Below are 24,571 nucleotides of genomic sequence, written 5' to 3'. Positions count from 1 at the left end.
AAAATGCGTGTTAAACAAGTACTGTGTATACAAGTGTACCACAATCTTATAAAGATTTCAAATGAAACGACTTAAGTTAAAATAATTAAGAAAAAAAAACAAAATGCGCGTTAAAAAAGTTTTGAAACAAAAGGAAATCTAGAAAAGCCAGTACAGCGGGTACGGGGCGTAGTGGTTATGCAGAATATCTAGAGGTTGGATCACAGGTCTATAAGAATAATAACAAGTCAAAAAATATGTTATCTATACAATTTTCAAACACAAACAGATAGAGAACGAATAAAAAATGTATGGCTAAAACCAAAACATGTGTGTATATTACTCATTACATCGGATACGGCGCAATCACACTATATATCTATTTGTCGGTTATATTAATTTAAAACCGTCTGGCTATCTGGACAGGGAAAATAGACAACCATAATAATATACACGCTATGTCCTTCGTTACAAATCATGATAATAATAAAATATGTTACAGTATAAAAAATACATTAAAACCGATACAAATCTTTCGGGTTGTTTTTTTTGTAATATTTTAATTATTTCAAGGTAAAATTACCAACAATTTCTATTTAGATGAAAATCTACTTCCTACAAAGTAGGCTAGTAACGTAGCCAAAGGACTCGTATCTCTTTACAGAATCGAAATTGGACCATTTTGTGTAGTCGAAATTTTGTCTGGTTTTTCGGTCAAAAATAAACAGCTAAAATGGCTTTTACTCGTTGGAAAAATTTGTTTAAATTAAAAAAATAACACCTCGGAGCTTATACAAGTTAACCGGTAAATTAATTGACACGGTCGACGTTTACTAAAGCCTCAACAGACCGCATGCTATCACCTCGATGAAAATTCTCACCGATAGCTTTGGAAAACCTACAAATACATCTAACGAGTCTCGCAATTCCGATTAGTAAAATTATCCATTTAAAAATATTAAAAAATGCGGTTACTCTTACACCCCTCCCCTCCCCATATCGTTGGCCGATTGATCAGGCAGCCCGTAATAACGGTGGTCGCTAAAAGGTTTTTACTCGTGATAAAAAGCCGCGATAACGGTATTTTATTTGAACGTAATAAGTATACAATTATCCGTTTTAAATTGGGCGACCAACGCCGTTAGCACTTGTTGCCGGTTTGCCTTCGTTCACAATCGTCCGACCATGATAAGACTGTGGACGTACTTCGGCAATAGCACGATTCACGGGTTTAACTACATAGCCGACAGACAACGTCACTGGACCGAAAGGCAAGCATAACAATATATGTTATCATACAGACCGACTTTAACAGGAATTATCGTATTGTTCGACTCGAGCAGAGTTTTTTGGGTGTTGACCTGTTTGCTGTCCGGTTATGCCACTTGGAATTACATGCAAGCCAGTTTCTATGCTTACGAACACAACGCCGTCAGCTTCGTCTCGGATACGACGTACTTGCATTGGAACACGAGCTTCTTATCGTTATCAGTCTGCGAGCAAGAATCGCCCGACAAGCTGTTCGAGTCGGCCACCAAGTGCGAACGATAATAATTCATCCTCTAGTAGTCCACTGAACTTACCGAAACGAAACTATAGATGCAATTAATTTTTAGTTCTAGCGTAAAAATGCCTTAAAATTTCACATAAAATTCACTACAAATAACCGAATTTCACTTAAAACTCCAACTATATTTTTCGGCTTTATAATTTCTTAAATTATCTAGTGTTTCCCGAAGAAAGACAGTACATACAGGATGATCATTTAATTCAGTTTTTTTTTTTTTCATATTGATTTTATACAACGTGATCTCAATTTTTTTCGTTTTCAATATTTTAGTCCTCGCCTAAAGACGAACCACCAAAATAAATTCCAAGAAAAACGTCTCTTACGCTGGCAATTAATCACATTATCGTTGAATAATGTTTGATATTGATAACACATTTTTTTTTTTTTTTGGTATGTTTGTACTCAATAAATGGGCAACATGTATAGAATGTTCGGACCGGACAGAGATGTGAATATAGACTTTTATCTGAGAGACATTGCGTACTACGACGGAGCTTGCTACTCTTGTATAACGCATTGCAAGAAGGAAACGTTGAACTGCACGACCGACTTCAAAACTATCATTCAAGAAGTACGTACCGCGTGAGCTATTTTAGTGGATATTTTCAATGTAAAACAAATAATTTTAGCTTACCAGATCCAAAAAATACATGTTAATAGCTATAAGATAAGTTCTGTAGTGTTAAGGAAGACGAAACGGCGACTTTTAAGTGTCTAACGTTTAAAAAAATAAGTAATATTTAAGTTTTTACTAAATTAAAATTCAATTTTAACCTATCTATCAGCAACGGCTTTGTACACTCCTGGAGGCTCCTTCAATTTTAATTATTCCTTAAGATAATGTGGATGGTGTAATTACGGTAGTTCAGGTTGATCCAGAATGGAAAACATCTTACATAGTCCTCACGCCATTGATACGCATTGGTCAAAGTTGTAAATCGTTAAAGAAACACACTAGTTTGGTAAAAATTAAACGTATACAATTTAAAGGTATTTCTTTTTGTATCTACAAACATTGCCAAAGCCCTAAAAGGCAAAATATTTATTCCTACTCAAAGGGAACCGGTACTCTAAACAGTCACCGTAACGACATGTTATGCTATTATTACTCGGCTTAAGTATGCATTGTATTGTATTGGCAGATAAGAGCAAACTGCGAAGACCTAATAGGCAACTGTTTTTGGAACAGCGAGCCGTTCGATTGCTGCCAACAGTTTCTGCCGATAACCACGGAAAACGGAGTGTGCTTCACCATAAACTCTTTGCACACGTCCATGTCGGTGTTTGTGTGCAATGATATAAATAACAACAATAGTAATTATTTAACGTTGACAATTATTATTATCGTAGGCGCCAAGAGGACAAATTGAAGATGATATCGAACCGGCAAATGGGACCGGGAAAGCTCACGTTCACGGCATTCGAATCGATTAAAGTATTCCCATATATTATACTCATCGAAATGCACACCAAATACAACATAATGTGTGATTGGTTTGCTGTTACAGTTGTACATTCACTCGCCGGAAGATCTGCCGTACGTCAATCATCCGCAAGACGAGAAATTTCTACTCAGTTGGGGCGTATCTTTTTTTCTGACCTATCAGGCAAGTTCAAACGAGGATCTCACACACAAGAATAAGTTCCCAGGCAGGACTGGAGCGGTCTAGATGGACCTATAGGCTTCCCAATGTCACATAACGTGTCATCTTGGAGCAGCCTATATAACATGGTCCATCGACGGCAGTCCTACTTGGAATTGTAACGCTTAGTTTTATGACATTTTAGTAACATGGATGTTTGTGTATTGGAACGGTGTTAGGTCAAAGAAATCGAGAACGATCCGATACTGAAGGAAGTCGACATAGAACAGAGGAATTGCCGGTTTCCAGACGAAAACAACCTGAAGGTGTACGGCATATACAGTAACTCCGCGTGCATTGTCAACTGCAGGGCCGAAGCTCAAATGGAGATGTGCAACTGCACTCCACACTATTTAAGGATTCGTAAGTGAACCTAACCACCCGATAAAGTCTCGGTCTAATATTATTATGTGCTTACTACCCTCTGACTTGCTAAGCCAACACGCCCGTGTGTGGGATCGAAGGACTCGGTTGCATTACCAAACATTCAGGTTAGTATGTACATTTCGTCGAATGGTGTATCCCGATAGCCTATGTCCCGGTCATAAAGTATTCACTGTTCCAGTCGTAGTCGATTGAAATCGATTTTTTTTTTTTTTTTTAGAGATATTTAGAGCGCTGAAAACGTACGATTTCAATAAACTCGGTCTTGTCTGCAACTGCGCATCTAGCTGTACCGAACCGGAGTATAAAGTCTTGTCTACCGAAATAGGATCGTGAGTGAATTGAAAAAATATACTACTTACGGCATCTGTGCTCTACCGGTAGGTGTTCTGTGTGGACAGGTTAAACGACGACGAAAACAGTGAAGAAGTCGCGTACGGTTCGAAGGTCGTGATCGCTTTGGACAGACTGCCCAACGAAAGGCTTAAAAGAAACGTCGTCCGATCCCGGATGGATTTGATCGGTAGGTATAGGCAGTAGAAGCGGATGACAGTAAACAAGCTATTGTATTGGTTTATTTTTTTTTTTTCTCAAGTGTCGACCGGAGGCACTTTAGCCTTGTTTCTGGGAGTGAGTCTGTTGAGCATCGTGGAAATATTCTATTTTTTCCTCATCTGGACTGATACCCCGACGAAAAGAAAAACCGCAAAACATCAACGCCCGATTGTTAACAACATTAACAATTTACCCTTTTTACACTGAACAATAAGTGTAGATTTCCACAATTTGTATGCTAACAATAGTACAATTATAAAATATGATTATATTTAACATATATTTTTAATATTAACAAAAGTTGTCAGACATAAAAGTATGCATTTGATCTACAATGTATCATATTCAATATTCAATTAACTCTACTTAAGAGGAAGTGTCCTGTAACCAGGAAAGGTTAGGTTTTAATTTAGCATTTTCGTACAGTCTATAGCTATACCTCAACGTTATTCCACCAAATGGGGTTTGAGAATCACCACTCAATTTGTCACCAAATGATGTCACTGAAGCATTCGATCAAGTTTAGCACAATGGATATGGACTCACTAAAAAATTGAAATCTCCCAACATACATAACCAAGATCCCAGAAACTTCTATCTCAAATAGATATTTCCAAATAATAGTTGGAAATGTATTATCTAAATATCACCCCATAAAATCCAGAGTCCTAGATGGTCAGTCTTGAGTCCTACATGACTTAAGCTTTACTACCACGCCACTCCAATACGGACGAGTTTGCAGCTAGCTATGTTTTAATAATAATATTAACCATTTCTCAATAAAGTACTCGCACATGGGTTCTCGACCTGCAAATATTTCTCATTTTAAACCACACTTTTAAACGGTACTGTAGCGGTTTTATACAGTAACCCGAGTAGTAACCGTATATATAAATATAATACCCGGTTACTGGTAAGACTCGTGCAATTTCGAACCAAAATGTACCGTATGGAATTTACTGAAAAATACCATCACGCATTGCCGGCGTCTCGCATAGGCCATTCGGCTACTCAAGTGTATACCGTATTAAGTGCAGTATAATAATATCAATCGAAATGCCATAATTTGTTTAAATAACATAAAATCGACAAATTGTAAATAACCTTCGGTCACTCAGTCGGACGATTGTGAAATCGCAAAGAACGAAGAACAAATGAGAAAGAGCCGAAGGAGATTTTTTTTCACAAATCGTGAAATGTTGCATTTCAAATTATTAAAGTCTCGAAATGGATCGAGATCTTGTGAGTCATTTTACTTTTCCAGCGATCCTCTCAAGTAAGTTATTTTTAAACGTTACACATTTCAAAACGGATTTTTGTATATATTTTATTTTTTTGTTAATATTATTTTTAAATAATAATCAAGTTGTAATTAATTTTTTTATTTTCAAAAAAAAAGTGTGTGCATGATTACTCCAAAGAATGTACAATAGAGAGCAGATGACCTAAATTTGCTGTTAATAAATAATTTCGAAAAAAGGCAATTATAAACTATGAAGACTAGTGTTTCAGACATAGGGCTTGAATTGATTTTAGTAGGCCATTAAAGAGGATGATTAAAAGAAATAAAACTATTTTCAAAACCACTTCGAATCTGTGTACAGGTAAAAAGCAACAAATAAGTTTATAATCATAAGTAAAACGGTTTATAATAAGATACATTGAATTTGATAATCAGGGTACAAATGTGGTTTGGAATAATTATTTAAATATAATAACAAAAGTACTGTATAATTTTTAATGAGTTAATGTCTAAAATACATGGTCTAAATTATAAAAACTGAGAAGCTAGTGAAAACTTTTTATTATATAAATGATGATCCGATGCAATTGACTGCGTGTTCTTTTTTGTGTATACCAGTTAGACGACATTCTTCACCATTAACATTAGCTAGTGTTACAAATACATCTGGGTGTACTATACTTCTGTAAACGCCCTTCAAACGACACATGAGGTAACGATTTCCGTGATCTTCATGGCTTGGTTCTCAAAAAATAAAAAAGGTATACTTAAAAAATTGCCAATTTTTAACTTATTAGTTACTAAATATTTTATTCAGTGTGGAAGAAATAACTAATACGCGTGATTAATGCTATATACAGGTAATCCGTATTGTACAGCTATGTTACTTTGAGGCAATAACATTTCTAAATGGAGATAAAATAGACTGGAAACCATGTATATCATAATCTATTCGTCATAAAAATTGTACTAAATACAACTTTAAAAAGTTATTTATAAATATAAACGTGTTATTGCCTGTGTTAATTAAACAATACAGTAAAAGCAGAACTTTGAGGCAAGAGTTAAAGTGAAAATGTTGCAGAGGAATAGAGATTTTATTTTTACTGTTATTTTGCCAGTTAAAGTGTTAAGATATTATATATATATATATATATAGTAGACATATTATGAAAAATGGTTTAGACAATTTAAAAGTTCTCAGCACTTTAACTGGCAGAAAACAATAAGAAAAAAATCTTTATCACTAAACATATATACGTATAACATAAATTAAACTATTGCAATTTGATATAACACTTACCCGATACAACATTTATCAATAGACTTACAGCATCTCGAGTTAGGTTTGTTCTCTCCGCTCCAAGTTCTACAAACCCATACTCGTCAAAATCTATATAATTTTTAAAAAAAGCGTGTTGTTTGCAAAAATATTATACAAAAATTATAAATAATTGTTCATGTTATTAATGTAGTACAATTAAGTTGTTGTTCAAATTTTCTCATAATGAACTAGTAGTAAGTAATTTTCCTACACTTATGTATTAATTAAACAGGTACATATGCCTTGTAAATGTTCACTACTTTCCCAAGCAATATGTTTTTAAATAATATTAAAGTTTGTTTCGCATATGCCAGTAAACAATTTCTTTTTCTTTTTACAATTAAAAATATATATATAACGTATTCGTAATATTCAGCATTGTCGCTGTTAAATTTGCATAGAGATAAATCAATGCTACATTTTTTATCACAATTTAATAATTTTGATAAAAAATAAAGCTTATAAAAAGCCTGTAATAAAGCTTTATGTTTATGTTTTATATAAGTATAATAACTACCCATCGATTTGCATCCACAAGCCACATTTCTCAATGTACTATATCCTAGAACTAATATAAACAAACTATGAGTTAAGATACAAAAAGTTTTAAATAATAAAATTAACATAAATAGAAATAAAACAGACAACTTAATAAACGTTATTATTTAATAATAAAGGTCGACACCATCTTAAAATGTGGCAAGCAAACGGATAGCAGCAAGTAAATAATGACTGTTTTGATTAAAAATTACTTTCTGCTATTGAGCGGTGTATATAAGACTTGACTGACGGTCAAAACTCAAAACGCTAACACGATAGTAATGTCAAAAATATTTAGACAAATTTATCATAAAACAAGAAAAACTTTCAAAATATATTGCTAATGATATAATTTGAATAACTAAAACATAACAAAATATTCGTCTATACTTAGTACATTTTATCTATATTTTACACTGGAATAAAGTTATGGAGGACCTATAAATCTATTAACAAATATTTGGCTAGTACATTTCAAATTAAGAATAGTGTTTTACCTATTAACAAATAATGCACAACCATTAAGTTACAATAAAAAATCTTAAGGCTATTTGTGATTAACAAATAAATGCGTGATTACCTTTTTCAAGCACAGAGACACCTGTAACAAAAATATTAAATAATTATACAGTAAATGAAATCTAGTCTTATATTTTATCTATAATAGTATGTAAAACTGAGTTTAATTAGAACGGTTATTAAGCATTTGAATAATGATTCTTCTAATAATCATCAATACTTTTAGTAAGAAAACATATAGCTTTAAAACTTAAGAACTCAAATCAAATTTTCATCGATTTTACTTAGAAATAAACAACTATCATTTTTGAAATGTTATATTTACCTAAGGTGTTGTTTATTTCTTTTTGCAATTCATTTTGGGAATTTATGCATTCTAAAATATATAAAAAAAAATTCATTCAATAAAAAAAATAAATACTAGTATTAATTAATTTTCACAACTTTTTTGTACATATTTTCTTAAGATAGAAAAGAGCATTTAAATACATAATAAAAATCTGAATTTATATAAATTATGCCTGTATATCTATGTAATTAACTACACAACCAAAACTACTAGGATCAAGATCTGTTTCGAGGGAACTTAAGACACAGCTGTATATCACATCACTGCGACCAGTTATAACATATGGAGCGGAAACGTGACCACTACGAAATGGAGATGAAAAAAAGCTGTTCTTGGGAGAGAAAAGTTCTAAGAAAGATGTATGGACCAATGAAAAATAGCAGTAGCTATGGGTGGAGGATAAGAGCAAATAATGAGCTAGAATTACTTTTCCATAAGCCAAATATATTGGAGACAATAAGAAATAAAAGTTCAAATGGGCTGGACATGCTTGGCGTAGTCAGAACCTCTTGTTACGCATAATAACAGAAAATGATCCAGAAGGGAAGAGGCCACTAAGAAGACCTCGTATGAGATGAGAAGATCTAGTAAGAAAATATGTAAGTGCCTTAGGTGGAGGATTGGATTGGAAGGAACGAGCATCCGACCGAGATTGGCTGGAGGGATGGGTGCTTGGCGGGACGGTCCTAGCGGCCGATTACCCAAAGAAGAAGATGTCTATCTAAAGTATTTTTAATTTCGAATTTAAAAGAGTAATTACCCTGCAGTATTTTTGCGTGGTGTTCATTACTTTCATTTCCTAGGAATGGTACTATTGCTTTTGCTGAAATTTTAACGAGAACGATATATACTTAATACCAAACAACTGTGTGCAGACACGTCCACAAATTTGAGAAAAATTATTACCCGGTGCAGCAAACATATACGACAGTTTCACTAAAATGTGCATAACATAAATGTATTAGAAGTATGTGCCTAACCTAACACTTTCAAATACTGTAATGATTATAATTACCCATCGGTGTATCTCCACGAACAAATTGTCTAATTACTTTTTGCAAACGCACTAGAATAAAAAAAAAATTATAAGTTGAGGTAACAAATAAATTTTAATTATAAGTGTAAATACCATTAGGATCTGATACACGCTTGATTTGTCTATCTGTAATAAATAAATTTAAATAATTCTCTGCAAATATTTAAAATTTAAGTTAAATTTGTATGAAAAAAAAAATTACTAACTTGTGTAGACAAGCTCCCTTTTATATTCAACTGTGAAAAAATTACTTTTTAGATTTTTAATCACCTCGAGTAGGTAAGTGTAAAAATAAAAACAAACAACAATTACTTATTTTATCATCTGCTAAAACATTTACCACGACGATTGATATTAAAATACAAAAAAATCTCATTTTTATCTGCAAACAATAATCAAAATAAAAGCCTTTTGTATTAATTATAGTCTTTAATAATTATTAATTTTTTTCTCCGATGCGTAACTGAGAAGGTTTTCGTTTAAAAATTATAGCTTTTTAATTACTAAACCCATATTTTGATGAAGCTAATCTGTAGATAAGAAATCGTACTTGGGAGATACTTCTCAGATAAAATCGATAAAATAAAATAAATTAATCCACACAAATTTGGAATTAATTTGATTATTTAAAAAAAAAAAGTTATAGAGCTCCGTACTTTTAACGTTAGAGTGTTTTCTTGATTTTGAAGGAGAAGGGTCGAACTTTTTTTTTTTTTTTAAATTAACAAAAACACATCGTTGAAAAAAAAAATCTTCTCAGCTTCGCTGGGGTAGGAGAAAGGAGGTAGGAGATAGGGGTGGGAGATAGGGAGTGAGAGATAGGAGGTAGGAGATAGCTCTGGCACATAACCGAAAAAAGTGTTACCAAAAAAGCGTTACGCTGTTATCTGATAAGAGATATGTTGTACGTTCAACGCTCAAATTAGAACTAAATGATAAATTGAAAATACGAGTAGTTTAAGGGCCCAAATTTTAAAATTGAAAGTTGAATATATCTAATTAATAAAAAAAAAACATTCATTCTGTGTAAGAAATGTAACATGTTTATTCAATATCATTCACAATAATATTATATATTGGATGTGTCTTATCCTTAATGAATCACTCTGTATACATTTTATTTGTAGAGAAAAAACGGTCACTCTATTAAGTTTATTTTGTTCGGATTAAACGTTGTATATTATTTTTTTTTATTGTGACCGCTGCTTTGTGAGTGCACAAAAAAAACACTCTTACACGTTTTCGCATAAGGACAAATAAATATCATTATAAATAACTGAATTCGATTTCGATTTGTCTCCCACGGTGCTCAAAGTATTGGATTATCATTTGAAAATAATATTAATAATCACAGATAATAATTGTTTGTTGTATTACTTAAGGAATAAGCAAGAATTACAATTACTAATGATAAATACATTTGATTATAAAAAAAAAAATTCAACTGAATGAAAAAGGCCAACTAAATATGGCCAACTTAAATGCGGTTATCTTTTCAGCGCACATTTTCATTTTTCATCAAAACATTTCCAGCCATACATCCTCTAGGTTAGGTTAGGTTAGGTTTCCTCTACTAAAAAGCCATTTGGTTTTATTCTTAAAAGAATCCGTGACAATGGTTAAAATTATATAAATAAACACTTATTAGTGTAGTTTATTCAATTGGATAAATAATAATTTTAGATAGGTCATTCCTATTTGTTACTAGTAGATACAAACTAAGCCCCTCCCCATCCCCAAAGTAAAAATCATAAAAAGCTTTAACCCTAACCGTGGAAAATGTGAAAAAGTCAATAGAGCCACCCATAGTTTTACGTTTAAACACACTATTTATTTTCTAGTGAGTTTCGACCGATTTTCAAGGAGAAATTATTGGTATTTTTGCAACTTACGGTAACACGTGTTGCGAACATATCGGTTTAGCTGTTAAAAACAACAGCAAGGAAAAATAATACACCGTAAAACCGACCGATAGTAAATATTTTTTATCGCGCATCGAAACCGAAAACAAAAAACACATTTGATTGACGTCATAGGAAAGACAAATGACTGTACAAAACACGATAATATTTGATTTAGAAAAATGTTAAGACGTGGTCTACAAGTTTTTTGCATTCTATCCACCGCAGAAAAACATTCACTGCATAGTTTTCTTGTACTTGAACGTCGCTCGTTCTACATATTTTTGCATCAGTTTATTGTGTTCAACATTAATTGGCTTGTGCTATATTGGAAAACGGCATTGCTAAAATGATTTTCACAAAATGTTGTGTCCTATTTATAAACATTATCATGGTCCAACACGAGCCGCTGTTGTGCGACGAGCACGGAGATCTAGTAGCACAGTGGAAGCAAGTAAGTTCGTTTAACACTGGCTTCAAGACCGACGCGTTGGGATCCAATTTCTCTAATTTATCCAGCCAACAACTAAGGGAAAACATATCTAACAGATTCGACCAACTTAAATGCAGTCATCTCTGGAGCGCCCGTTTCCATTTTTCAATAGTCGACAAAATGTTTCGAAGTAACGATTCTTCAATATCGAACGGTTCGACTTGCTTCTTAAAAGAATCCGTGACAATGGTTAGGCTATTTTTCGATGAAAAAAGACAAAAAATGTCTGTAGCATGGTTAGTTTACCATCACTCATTCGCCATGAACAACTACTGCCATTTATCTCCGACCACGCCAAATAGTGTTCGGAAACATTTGATGGATCAAAATCGTTTTGTTATTACTGAACTCGACAAATATCTCGAGACAATATGTTACCGTGACAGTAATTTCAAAAAAGCAGCAGGCGTTGAACGGGATCCGTTTAACGGTAAATATTCTAGTTCTCGTGCACTTGGTTGCATACTCGATAATAAAAAAACGCTAAACGATTTACACGAGCGTAATCTGGAAAAAGGACTCGACAGATATATCAACGCAAATATCGACGAAACTTATTTAAGAAAGGCGATTGACGAAAAGTACATTCAGTTTCGTACCAGATTTCAATCGTATTCACCTTCGCTTTTGGATAGCAACACTTGCGTTATATTGAATCGATCGATGAATTATTATTTAGGGTTTCCTAAAACAAACGGGTTGGGAGGATTACTCATGTTTAGAAAACTTAATAACATGATTATGGACACATTTAGATTCATGTTGTTACAACTCACGTGGGAATTCATAGCGCAAGTACATTGTGTGATACACCCAGAGCCAAACCGAGCTAGTGAATTTTACACAGAAAAAAACATTGATGTTTACATTGAAGATTTTCAATCGGTTTTACCAGACGTTATTAACGCGTTACACTTAAACGATGACGACATCTTCTCCGAACTCAATAGTGTCTTAACAAAAGGTGCAGATCATTTTAAACAAAACGCAGACACTATGTATGGAAAAATCAAAGATGAACATCAAACGTTATGCAATGCTTTGGATATTTCAATATTAGAACATATGTGTACGTCACAACAAGCGGTTCATCAGCAATCGTCGGGTAAAGTAAGAACAGTTCTTGGTGAGATTCAACTGTACTTTGGCGATTCTCTTGAATTTGATTTGTATCAATCTTACATAAAGTCTATCAACGGCTATGACTTTCGTATTTTGTTGTTTTTGGACTCGACCAATTGAAAAAATATAAGTCATGTAATAAAAACATTTTGAATATGTTTCATTTACCGAGAATACTCGATTTAGAATTTAAAAAAATTATTTTCCAAAAAATATTAATAACTTCCCTCGATGTAATTGACACTTTTGTTAAAACACCTTCTTTTGTTTTTCATAAATATTAATTTAAAAGTTTTTAAATGAATTATATCTCTATTTATAATGATATATTAATCGTTTTGAATAATTTACAACTATTTTTGTGGATATCAGATTATATAATGTTATTATTAAGGTTATTTAGTTAAATGTAAAATTTTCAAAACTTATATTATCCTTATTTCAATTTATATGTTAAATCTACTGTACTTGTAAAATAGTGCAATTGTACTAATAAAATATGTTTGATTTGATGAATCGTGTGAATGTCCTTTCTTATATAAAATATTATCTTTATCAATACCTACAATAATTGTATCCTTAGTGGTAGACGGTGTAGTGTACATTTGTAAGGTGTGCATGCTGTCAATGGAACATGGTGCTACACGGTTTCTTAAATATAAAATTAAGTTTTATACTATTTTTGTTATTTCAAAAAACGTCCTGGTATCAAAAAGTACCAGCTATCCATCGAGTCATTGATGTCTTGCTGTGTTTTAAATGTATTAGTAAGATACTCGGCGAAAAATAAAGCTTGTCTTTTTTTCACATTTTTTAAGAGCTTAAAGTAGACGAAAAATAGGACTATAACTTAATAGGAAATTTTTCCAGAAATCCAAAGTAAAATTCATTTATACTAAATATTACTGTCCAGTGCACACCGAATGTAGACAACTACAATATTTTTTTTGGGGGGGTTCTAATTTAAAATCTAAACAGCTTTTAAATAAACATCAATAAATATGACAAACAATTTTTCGTCGTTGTCAACACTAAGCTTCGCGCTTATATTATAACAAACAACCTATATTTGACTACTCGTCTTGTTAAAATTGTTATATTGTTATTTGTTATAGTAACTAATTGTTTAAATATTATTAAACTTGTACAGTCATGTCCAACTTCAACGGAGCTGGAGATAACGACCAAAAGGAGGATCAGGCCATGAGCAGTTCTCTAAACCGATTTATTCATATAGACGGGCTGTCAAACAGAAAACGTACGCCCGAGGTACTTTTTGGGGCTTTAAGTTGGCAAAAAAATCACATCTTATTTCCAATTTTTAGGTGCAGTGTCAGGGATTTTAGGAATGTACCATTTAGTTCTAATTTGAACGTACAACATATCTCTTATCAGATAACAGCGTAACGCTTTTTTGATAACACTTTTTTCGGTTATGTGCCAGAGCACATAATCCAGAGCAATATCTTTTTTATTGAAAACTATCTAAAGAATATTTCATACAAATTGGGAGTTATTTAAACTGTTTTTAAAATATTGATATTTATAGAGCGCCAATCAAATAATAATAAAAAATGGACATATTAACTAAAAATAATTTTAAAATTGTGCCACGACCGATGCCTTGAAAATGTTGTGAAGAATTCAAATGGTTTTTAAACATTTTATAAAATATTATTTAACATATTCCGCCCAATATGCATGCTTAACACAGCCGGTAAGCTACTAGAAAAGATCATAGATAGTAGAATAAGAGAATTCCTGGACAGTAGCGGAAGATTAACGGAAAATCAATATGGATTTAGGAAAAAGAGATCTACCACGGACGCCACTAGGAGACTAATGGAAATAGTCGACCAGGCTTCAAAAAATCTGATGATAGGAGTACAAAAGAAGAAAATTTATATATGATCAAACCAGAGCAGGAGGGGACAAGAAAGCTGCCCAAGAAGAGGCTAAAAGAAAAACGATAGAAGATAGACAGAGAAGGTGGGACGTAGGACTCAAGGGTAGTTGGACGAGAAGACTGATCCCGAACCTGAAAGAATGGTTGAACAGGAACATGGTCAGACAAACTTCCACCTCACCCAAGCCATAAGTGGACATAGATGCTTCGGTGAATATTTGTATAGCTTCAGAAAGTTGCAGTCTCCAGAGTGCTGGTATTGTCAGAACAGTTGTGACGATGCCCTCCACACGGTGTTTGAATGTGACGCCTGGGAGCAGAGAAGGAGACAACTGAAGACAACAATGGAAGGAGACATAACGGCGGACAACATTGTAGAAAAAATGCTGAGCAACAGGAAAACATGGGAAAATTGCACGAAATTTATAACAGAAGTCATGATGAAGAAAGAAGGAGAAAAAAAAAGGAAATATTATACAGCTAAATTTAAATATAAAATGTAGGCCGAAGGCCAAAATTAGCGGGAAGAGCCCGCTCTTTTTGTAACTATTAATAGTATGTAATTGAAATTAAACCATCAAATGATGCACAAATATGCAGTAACACCCCTAGTCCTCGATGCAGTATGTAAAAAATAAAAAATTAATAAAAAAGTTTAATCAAATACACACTTTTTGATTATTTTTCCTGATTTTGAATGAAACTTTTTAGATATTGGGCCAAATGTGGCAAATTTTAGGTTCGATTTTTTGATCAATACAAAACGGTGTACAATTTCTGTACTTTATTATTAATGAAATTATCCTAGTGTTTAAAAGTTTATCGCAAATAAGAAAAACTTTATAAAAATGCATTAATTACTTACAACCTTTGAAATTCTGGTTTAACTCGTGTGAACTAGTATGTTAAAACAGCCGTTTTAAAGTGATTCGTTTTGTGGCTTGTTCCTGAACATATTTGCAATTACTTATTTATTGTTCACGTCGATGCGAAACTTAAAAAATAAGACCTTAAAAAAATGAAAATAGTTGTGTGTTTTACACATAATAATTCAACGTTTTTTTTCAAATCGATGCGAACTCAAAGCAAGTATGACCAAAAAAATATGTTTACTTTATATGTGTTTTTTGCACACTTTATCGTTTGTAGTAATATACTAGCGTATTTTATAGAAATAAAATTCAGAGTAAACATAAATTTGGGCCTCTGGTTAAAATATTCTGTACACGGACATGAAAATAATTGTACCATTTGTTACAATTGCCAAATACAATAAACAAATATATTAATATATATATATATTATACAGTTATTATAGCATGTACGATGAAACGTTCTCCATCTTAGATCAGCGGTGTTTTCACCTTACTATAAGGAAGAGATAGTTTATATTATATTCTATCGATTAATAAATATAACATTTTTTTTTTTTTATATTTAAACAAATTCTGTTTTTATCAATATAATTTAATTGATGCGTGCGTAATGCACGAACGCCGTTACACGAAATATAGAGTAAATTGATATCGCATGTAATATTTGCAGCTAATGAGACATAAATGGAAACTAAATACTTTTATGATAACTTACACTCCTCGAGCACGGTTATATATATACGCATAAGTACTACCACCGTTTTAGAGGGGAGATTAGGATAAGAAACTAAGGTGGGGCTATATCATAACATAAGATTTTCTCAACGCCCTGTATTCAACTGCACCGTCAACGGGTATCTAAAAAACAATTTTCATTTATTGTTACTAATTAACAATTACTGCAATATATAATTTGGGGAATAAACGACTACAGCTCATTATAGACAGAAGACCAACCCTAATCTCACGTCCACCCTAATACTAAAAATATAGTTTTAAGCATAAATTCTCATTGCAAGAGCCACTCTATTGTTATTCGCCGTTTGGTTTTTTCTTACCGGAAAAAAAAACAAAATCGCATACTGTTGTTGTACTGTTGTCGATTCGTTGTGATAATATAAAGACTAACAGTTCGATAAAAATATATACCTACGGTTTTTTTCTCGAATATTGAAAATTGTTTTTATACCTTCCAGGTGCCCCTTTAGAATATTTTCCTAAAAAACTACCTATCGGCTCCTATTAAATGAAAGGGAGGGGAGGGGGGTTCTAGGTCGTGCAGTGTACACAATGCCCAAATGTTTTCACTAGCTCTGCTTGACAAAAAAAAACGAATTACAAAATACGACTTGGGTATCTTATGCGATCGAGTGTACAGGGTGATTCCTTTTGGGTGTCTTTTTACTAATTTTTCGGAAAATATGAACATTTCAAAAAAAAAAAAATTCCTATACTTTTAGGTACACATTGTACTACATTTTTCAATACTGTGGAAATTTGTATCTCCGACCCTTATACAAAAAAAGGGTAGGACATCACTTTTTCAAATGGCAACAAATGTTTTAAATTCCATGAATATATAGACAACAATTTTTAAAAAAATGTTAGTGTTTGATTTTTTAATTTTTATCCAATTGTTCGTTTGTTATGACTTTGTAAAGATTTGAATTTTTAACTATATTTCTTAATATTTTCATTCGGTTCAACAAAAACAAGTAGTTTTATTACACCAGACATCACATAAAATAATAATTTAGTAGATAAGATCAACCATTATCTCAAAACATTTTATTGTGTTTGGTTTTCGGTGTAGTCGCCTATCGGACAATGCGAGCATAAATAAGAATTGTATGGGCACCGGTCTTTGGGACACCGAAGAAAATTTTGAATATTTAGCAGAAAAAGGAATATCTTTACAAACTAATAGCTAACGAACAGATGGATGAAAATTAAAATTTCAAACGGTAACATATTTTAAAAATTGTTTTCTACAAATATATGGAATTTAAATTATACGTTGTCATTTGAAAAAGTGAACTTGGACCGTTTTTACCGTATAAGGGATAGAGATAAAAATGTTCAAAGTATTAAAACATATAGTACAAAGTGTATCTAAAACAATAGGTAAAAACAATATTCAAAAATATTAATATTTTCAGAGAAAACTAGTGTCTTACCCAAAATGAATCACCCTGTATACATAAAAAAAAATATGAAATACGAACGAAATTTTCAAAATTCAATGTCAACAGGTAACAACAATACTTTCCATAATAATAATGGTAATGCTTTACTCGTTAATTTCTCAAGTTATTTCTTTTTTTAAGTCATAGGACAACATCTGATCAACACCGCAAAAGGCGAAATAAATGCTTGGAAATTATGTAGGAAGGGTTAATGATATTTTGTTAGAGCTATACTATATGTGTTAATTTTTCAAAAATGTATAGCGTGCCGCAATACCGGAAAGCCGGATGCCCGTAATAGGCAGATACCACCTAGACATAGATATGAAATTACTAGTTGGTTATTATTTTATACTGGGTGTATTATTTATGTGGAAAAATGAAAGAAAAGCAAACCGTTTCAGTTGCAGGATGAACGTAGAAAATACATGTATTTCCCCCCAAGAGAGGGCGGCTAAAAAAAAAATCTGGGGAAAGCTATTGCCCCTTAGCAGTGTTGGAAAAATCACATGTTATCTAAATAAATAGCAACTCTTGTTTTATTATTACAATGGTTTATTAAGTTGTGTTTTCCGATTTATCAGGCTAGCTTCTACACAACAAGGCGAATTCCGAGGGACAGAGGCCTCTCAGTCTAAGTACAATCTAAGTTGTAATACACGAGCAGAACAATATTTCACACGTGCATTGTTCAAGTTTTTTTATTTATTCGTATGGTATTTACAATAGTACTTACAATAAGTAAAGTAGTACAATATTTTGCAATACTGCGAATGATGACATTATCAATATTATAAAATATTCGGATATTTTAAGCTGAAATTCGTAATCCTTAATGAGGTATATGAGTGTATTTCTTACTTTTTTTCGGTTCTCCCTTAATGAAAAAAAAGTTAGCCAACATTTTTTTTGAGAAAATCATATATGGACACCCACCCCGTCGCCTAAAAAGAAAATGGTCTAGAGACCTGCTAACCTAATCTCCACTCTTCCATCCATTGGAGTTCCATCACTGGTTTCTTCAATCAAGTGCTACACTGCTAATGGTAATTTATCATACCATATGCTTATTGTACAAATATTGTAGTGTATAGATTGTATATTTTTCTAATAAAAAAATTAAAAAAAACTAATAAGTAACAACCATAACCCAGCAAAGTGGTTTAAATGCACCACATATTTCTGTAGCGCGAGATTTCGGGTAGTATTAGTATTTATGTAGTTTTTTCTACCTTCGGCACCTATCCTTAGTGCCAATAATTAACTAGCAAAGTTTTCCATTTTATAGTTAGTTTTGTGATTTGTTGTATTTTAATATTTTTTTTTATTGTTGTTGTTATTTTATCGTGTTACACAGAATAGTATTATATTTAATACACGATGTGAAGGACTTATCTATTTGCTTTGTTGATGACGGGACGACATTTAAAATTGGCCTTAAATCTTCAATAGATAATAAAATAAGTTTATTTTGGCCAAATAAAGTAAATCCAATTGGCGGGAAATATGCCGTGTGTTTTGTTTAAGTGTACGTGACAAATTTTAAATATAAACAACGATTTTTCATATACATACAGTTTAGTATGTAAAAATAAACAATAAAGCTCCGTCCGAACAAAAATAATGTATTATATATATATAATTTACAAATCATCAATACAATTGTTTTATAAATAATTTTTCACTTCTCCTAAGAACATATCAATGAACAAGTTTATTTCTTTGTCGATATTTGCATATTCTTCAGTTTTTAATTTCTCCCCCTTCTCCAGCTTCTCAAGTAATTTTGATTTTATTATGAAGAATAAGCCAAAACGTGCATTTTTTTCTTCGTCTTTTATTTTTCCTGTTTCTAATCCAACTCCAAGAATGTTGTTCATGGCATCGTTAAGCCGTTCGATAAACTCTGGGTCTAGTTTTCCTTTCGAAACTGTATACAAATAATATTTCAAGTTAAGTCTCGTTATTGTATTAAAATAATGAAACTTGAAAATATTTTTAAATAAACCAAAATTGATATTACTCGTAGAAACAATCTTTTAAATTAAAAATAATACCTTGTAGTTTTTTATACCTTATATTTATTGTATTAAGAAACTTTTTAGGGACCATCCTAATTTACTTAAGGAGATAGTACGCGGCTTGTTTTTAAGGATTTTTGTATAAGCAATATTTACGGGGGGGGAAATGTTTTAATGAATTTCGACTATTTAAAAATTATTTATCGGTAAATCATTAAATTCAATATGGCCAAACGCATTGAGACAAGCACTGCTTCTGTGTGGCATGCCTATATTAATTTATTATTATAAAAAAATGTATAATAATAGTATATCTTTGTGTTTTTATCGATCATCCGTTTCTTTTGACGTTAATCCCGGGTCGCCAAAGGATTTGAATACTAGAGATCGGTGTTCGACTACTGTTTAGATATTTTGAGTTAAATAAAGATTTGCTATGTTCACAGCGCCTAAAAATCACTAAGGCTTGGCCCTGGATAGTTTGTAGATTACCGTTATTGGTTATGTCTGTACGTTTATACACACCAAATGTCGGTCAATTTTTTATTATTAATATCCGCAGCATCCTATGGCTATTGGATCCCCTTAGAGGTTGGTTACATCTTGCATTATAAAGTAATAATTATCTACATTGCAATCACAGAAGTATAATAAAGAGTATATATAGTTAGTAGTCTATAATAGTAACTAAAAAATTATGTTTTCCTCAGTCTATTGTTATTTTTTACACCTGTTTTTTGACAGAGAACAATAAGAGTTTTTTTTTTAATTATTGTCAATCTATATGCACCCATAAGTCGGACGCCATGTACATTTTTGTATCGAAATAAATTGAAACGTTCATTTGTACGGGATACGTTCAAAAGAGTGTCGAAAATATCTAAAAAATACTCTATTACGAAAAACTTGGTTGAGCAATATGGATCATTGTCAAATATAGATGAAGAATATCCAAGATGTATTTGTAATTACAATTTGTAATTACAAGACTTAAACAATTTGAAATGCAACACTTCACGATAGTGTTCTGTTCTGCGATTTTGGAAGGTATTATAATATTTTAGTGTAGGCTCAAGACTATTAAGAAGGTTTTAAAATTTGTGAGTGGTTCACAAAAAGTTGATCACCCTGTAAGTATAAGATTAAAATGAACAATATGTAATGCATATCTTTATTTATACATTACAATATGTTCGTAAGAAATAATATACATACAAATTTTTCTTTTTTTAATTTTAGAACAATTTTGCATTTTACTAAAGAGGATGATTAAAAGAAATATAACTATTTTCTAAACCACTTCGAATCGAATCTGTGTACAGGTAAAAAGCAACAAATGAGTTTATAATCATAAGTAAAACGGTTTATTATAAGATACATTAAATTTGATAATTTGGATACAATTGTGGTTTGGAATAATTATTTAAATGTAATATCAATTGTATAATTTTTAACGAGTTAATGTCTAAGATTAATGGTAAAAATATTATAATAACTCAGAAGCAAGTGAATACTTTTAACTATATTAATGATGTTTATCTAATTAGTCATCCCCAATGCAACTGATGGTGATTGTTCTTCGGTCTTGAAAAGTTAGACGACACTGATCGCCAACAACTTCAGCTTGTGTTACAATAGTCTCTAGTTCTAATATACTTCTGTACACACCTTTCAGTCTACACATCAGGTTACAATTTCCGTAGTCTTCATGGGCTGGTCCTTAAAAAATAAAAAAGATATGTTTAAAAATTTGCCAATCTTAACTTACTAGTTACTACATTTATTCAGTGTGCAAGGCGTAACTAATACACGTGATTAATGCTGTATACAGATGATCCGTATTATAAAGCTATGTTACTTTAAGTCAATAACATTTCCAAATGTAGACAAAATGGCTGGAAACCTCATATATCATAATCTATTAGTCATAACGTTTGTATGAAATACACCTTTAAAAGGCAAACCATAGTTTTAATTATATAAACTAGGAAAATTATTAAAATATCAAAAAAGTTGAATTTATATTTTTTGTTATCAAAGGAAATATTTAATTTATACATTTATAGGTTTTCATTTCTTATCAATGGTACTATTCCATTTGCTGAAATTTTAACGAGAACATTTTATACTTAATATCAAGTAACTATGAGCAGAAACGTCCATATATTTGAGAAAAATTATTACTTGGTGCAGCAAACAAATACGATAGTTTCACTAAAATTTGCATAACATACATTTATAAGAGATATGTAGTACCTAACGTAACACTTTTAAATAATTTAATAATTATAATTACCCATCGGCGTGTCTCTAAGAACAAATTTACCAAAATGAATGTTTTTAAAAAACAAAAACGTCTCATTTTTATCTGCAAACAATAATAAAAATAAAAGGCTTTTTGTGTTAGACATAGTTTTCAATTAATTATTGGCTCCGATGCGAAGCTGAGAAGGTTTTCGTTTTAAAATGATAACTTCTAAATCACTAAACCCATATCTTGATGTAGTTAATCTGTAGATCTGTGTAAAATTGTTGTGATATTAATGAAATTATCTTACTTATCCACTTTTTAATATAAGTTAATGAGTTAGGTTAGGTTAGATTGTATATCTAAACACAAAAATTAATAAATAGAAAATAAGAATAACTTAATAAAAATGAATTAATAACTTACTAGTTTTGAAATTCGGGTAGAACTCTGGTGAACTTGTATGTTAAATCAACCGTTTTATAGCGATTCGTTTTGAGGCTTGTCCTTGAAAAAGTAAAATCTGAATAAATTTGCTGTGCCTAAGTATATTTTAATTTGTACAGGTGTTAAGGAATGTTTAGGCTATGGTTTTTATTTTTAAACACAGTACTGTGTGCTATTCGCTGTGTTCACATCGATACGAAACTTTAAAAAATAAGACCTTAAATAAAATGGACACAGTCGTGTATTTTAGACATAACACTTGAAGTTATTTTATATGCTAATTAGAGCTACCGATTACACGTGTAGTTCACATACACATGTATGAGTTGTAATATACTAGCGTATTTCATAGGAACCAACTTCAGAGTATAAAATAAAACCTAACGTATATTATCTATTTGAAACCTAAATTTGGGCCTCTGGTTAAAATAATTCTGTACACGAACAAGATAATAATTGTACTACTTGTCACAATTCACAGATACAATAAAAAAATATATTTATATATATTTATTAATAGATATATATTTTACAGTTGTTATAGCATGTATAATGAAACGTTCTCCTCCTTAGGTCAGAGGGGTTTTCGCCTTACTATGTCATAAAACTCATCTTGGCTAATTTTAACTAATAAACCGGAAAACAGTTAAAATATGTAACTTTAACCAATTCGTAGATCACCGATTCAAAACAACATACTAGTGTCTCTATTTATGAATAGTTTAGTTGAATATTTGTTCTCACACATACAGGTTTATGATACGTTGGTATAATAAAAACGCACTATGCAGAACTTTTTTTTGTACTATTAATACTCAAGAAAGTCTTATTAATTGCCCGAATCTTAAAAAAAAAATTCAAGTATACCTTACTTTTAGTAGATGAAAAATAAAGAATTATACTGTAGTCTAAAATATGTTATTTAGAAAAACCCATAATTTGAAAGTAGTTCTGTTTCGTAGTTCTTATTAATTATGCAATGTAATTTATAACAATGAGCACAGGCCAGATTTATTACATATACTTTCAATAGTATCAATTTCAGTATTGAAAAGTTTTTTTTTCAATTGTGAGTTAAGATATAAGTTATGCGATAAGTATCTCAATCTAATAACTTGATACAAATCAAGTAAAACTAAGATTTTTCGAACACTCCATGTTTGTTGTACTATATAAAGTATGCATGACGCATTAGGGTATTGTCTTTTGCATAAACACGTTAATCATAAGTAACACTACAAAAAAAAATACTCCTCATGATATATATTGCTTGTAGAATATCCTACAGATATATGTTATTAATTATTTACATTGCTACACGCGTTGTAAACTATTCTGTTAGAAACACAATAAAAATTGAACATAAAGTTTAATAAAAAAAACTGCTTTAAATCACTTTTGTGAGTCATGACGCAATTTAAGTAACAAAAGTCCTGATTAATTGAACAAAAAATACGTTTACATTTACATTTAGCCCAAAGGTCAACGCAAGCAATAACCGAATAACTTGATAAAAACCATTTGAAATTAAATATATTTTTCATGTAGGCATCCAGGTTTCTCACAGCCTATAATGTTAAATTAAACAGCTTAAATTAAAATTAGTAAAATACTATTACGATAGTTATATGTAAGCCTGTGTGCACAGGTGCACATTTCACACATTTGACTGTACAGTTTTTTTATGAAAAACAAAACCAATCGCTTGAGATCCAAACGACATTATTATATTCGCTTCGTGCGAATTTGTATAATATTTTACATACTAGCGCCATTTTACAAACAGCAGAATTTATTATTAAATAAAATCACTATTTCTATAAATAAATTTCAATAGATAGATTAAGTATTGGCGAGTATCAATAGAAATCATGTCTGATTGTTACATTAGAGAGAAACCATTGTCTAAAAATAAAGTACCCAATGTAGCAATTCCATAAGATATTTATTATGAATTGATTACATTGTCAAGTGTGTATTAAATGTGAAAATGTGTTTAATTAGACAGCTTAAAGAAACAAAGACTGTGAAAATTCTTAAGAAATCAAAATACTTGAATTTCTTTCTTTATTTTATTTTCTGTAGGAGTTTTTTAAAGTTATATGAAGTTGAGTAAAATTTGTATTTTTTTTTTTTAAACGAAAAAACTCTACCTTAAATAGTAGAGCTTCTAACTCAAGTTATTTCCAATTAATACAAAATTAACTTTCCTTTGAACGTTATTTTGGCT

General features: G+C 31.3%; 3 protein-coding genes across 7 annotated transcripts in view; 1 reads left to right on the top strand and 2 right to left on the bottom strand.

Moving 5' to 3' along the window:
- The window catches only part of LOC126847907 (uncharacterized), a 77,669-nt gene extending 62,129 nt beyond the window's left edge, over positions 1-15,540 (bottom strand). Inside the window, exons 1-2 of one of the 5 annotated variants that reach the window (XM_050588343.1) lie at positions 15,430-15,496; positions 14,697-14,874 (exon numbers count right to left, since the gene is read on the bottom strand). The gene's annotated coding sequence lies outside the window, so the exon portion shown is untranslated. Of the gene's footprint in view, positions 1-14,696; positions 14,875-15,235; positions 15,385-15,429 lie in introns of those variants that run through there. The other 4 variants (XM_050588345.1, XM_050588341.1, XM_050588342.1 and 1 more) reach the window with 4 other exon arrangements.
- Positions 1-24,571, bottom strand: part of LOC126847906 (uncharacterized) — an 84,670-nt gene that overhangs the window by 40,569 nt on the left and 19,530 nt on the right. The gene's annotated exons all lie outside the window — the stretch shown is intronic.
- Positions 1-24,571, top strand: part of LOC126847911 (uncharacterized) — a 70,630-nt gene that overhangs the window by 38,433 nt on the left and 7,626 nt on the right. The gene's annotated exons all lie outside the window — the stretch shown is intronic.

This window comes from Adelges cooleyi, unplaced genomic scaffold (genome assembly GCF_023614345.1).
Source record: "Adelges cooleyi isolate 19-005CV unplaced genomic scaffold, UGA_ACOO_1.1 ACOO_flye_CR_arks_rails_tigmint_CR_PRNA_13, whole genome shotgun sequence".
NCBI classification, from domain to species: domain Eukaryota; kingdom Metazoa; phylum Arthropoda; class Insecta; order Hemiptera; family Adelgidae; genus Adelges; species Adelges cooleyi.
Note: the sequence above shows the minus strand (reverse complement) of the source record. Positions and strands in the feature narration are given on the sequence as shown.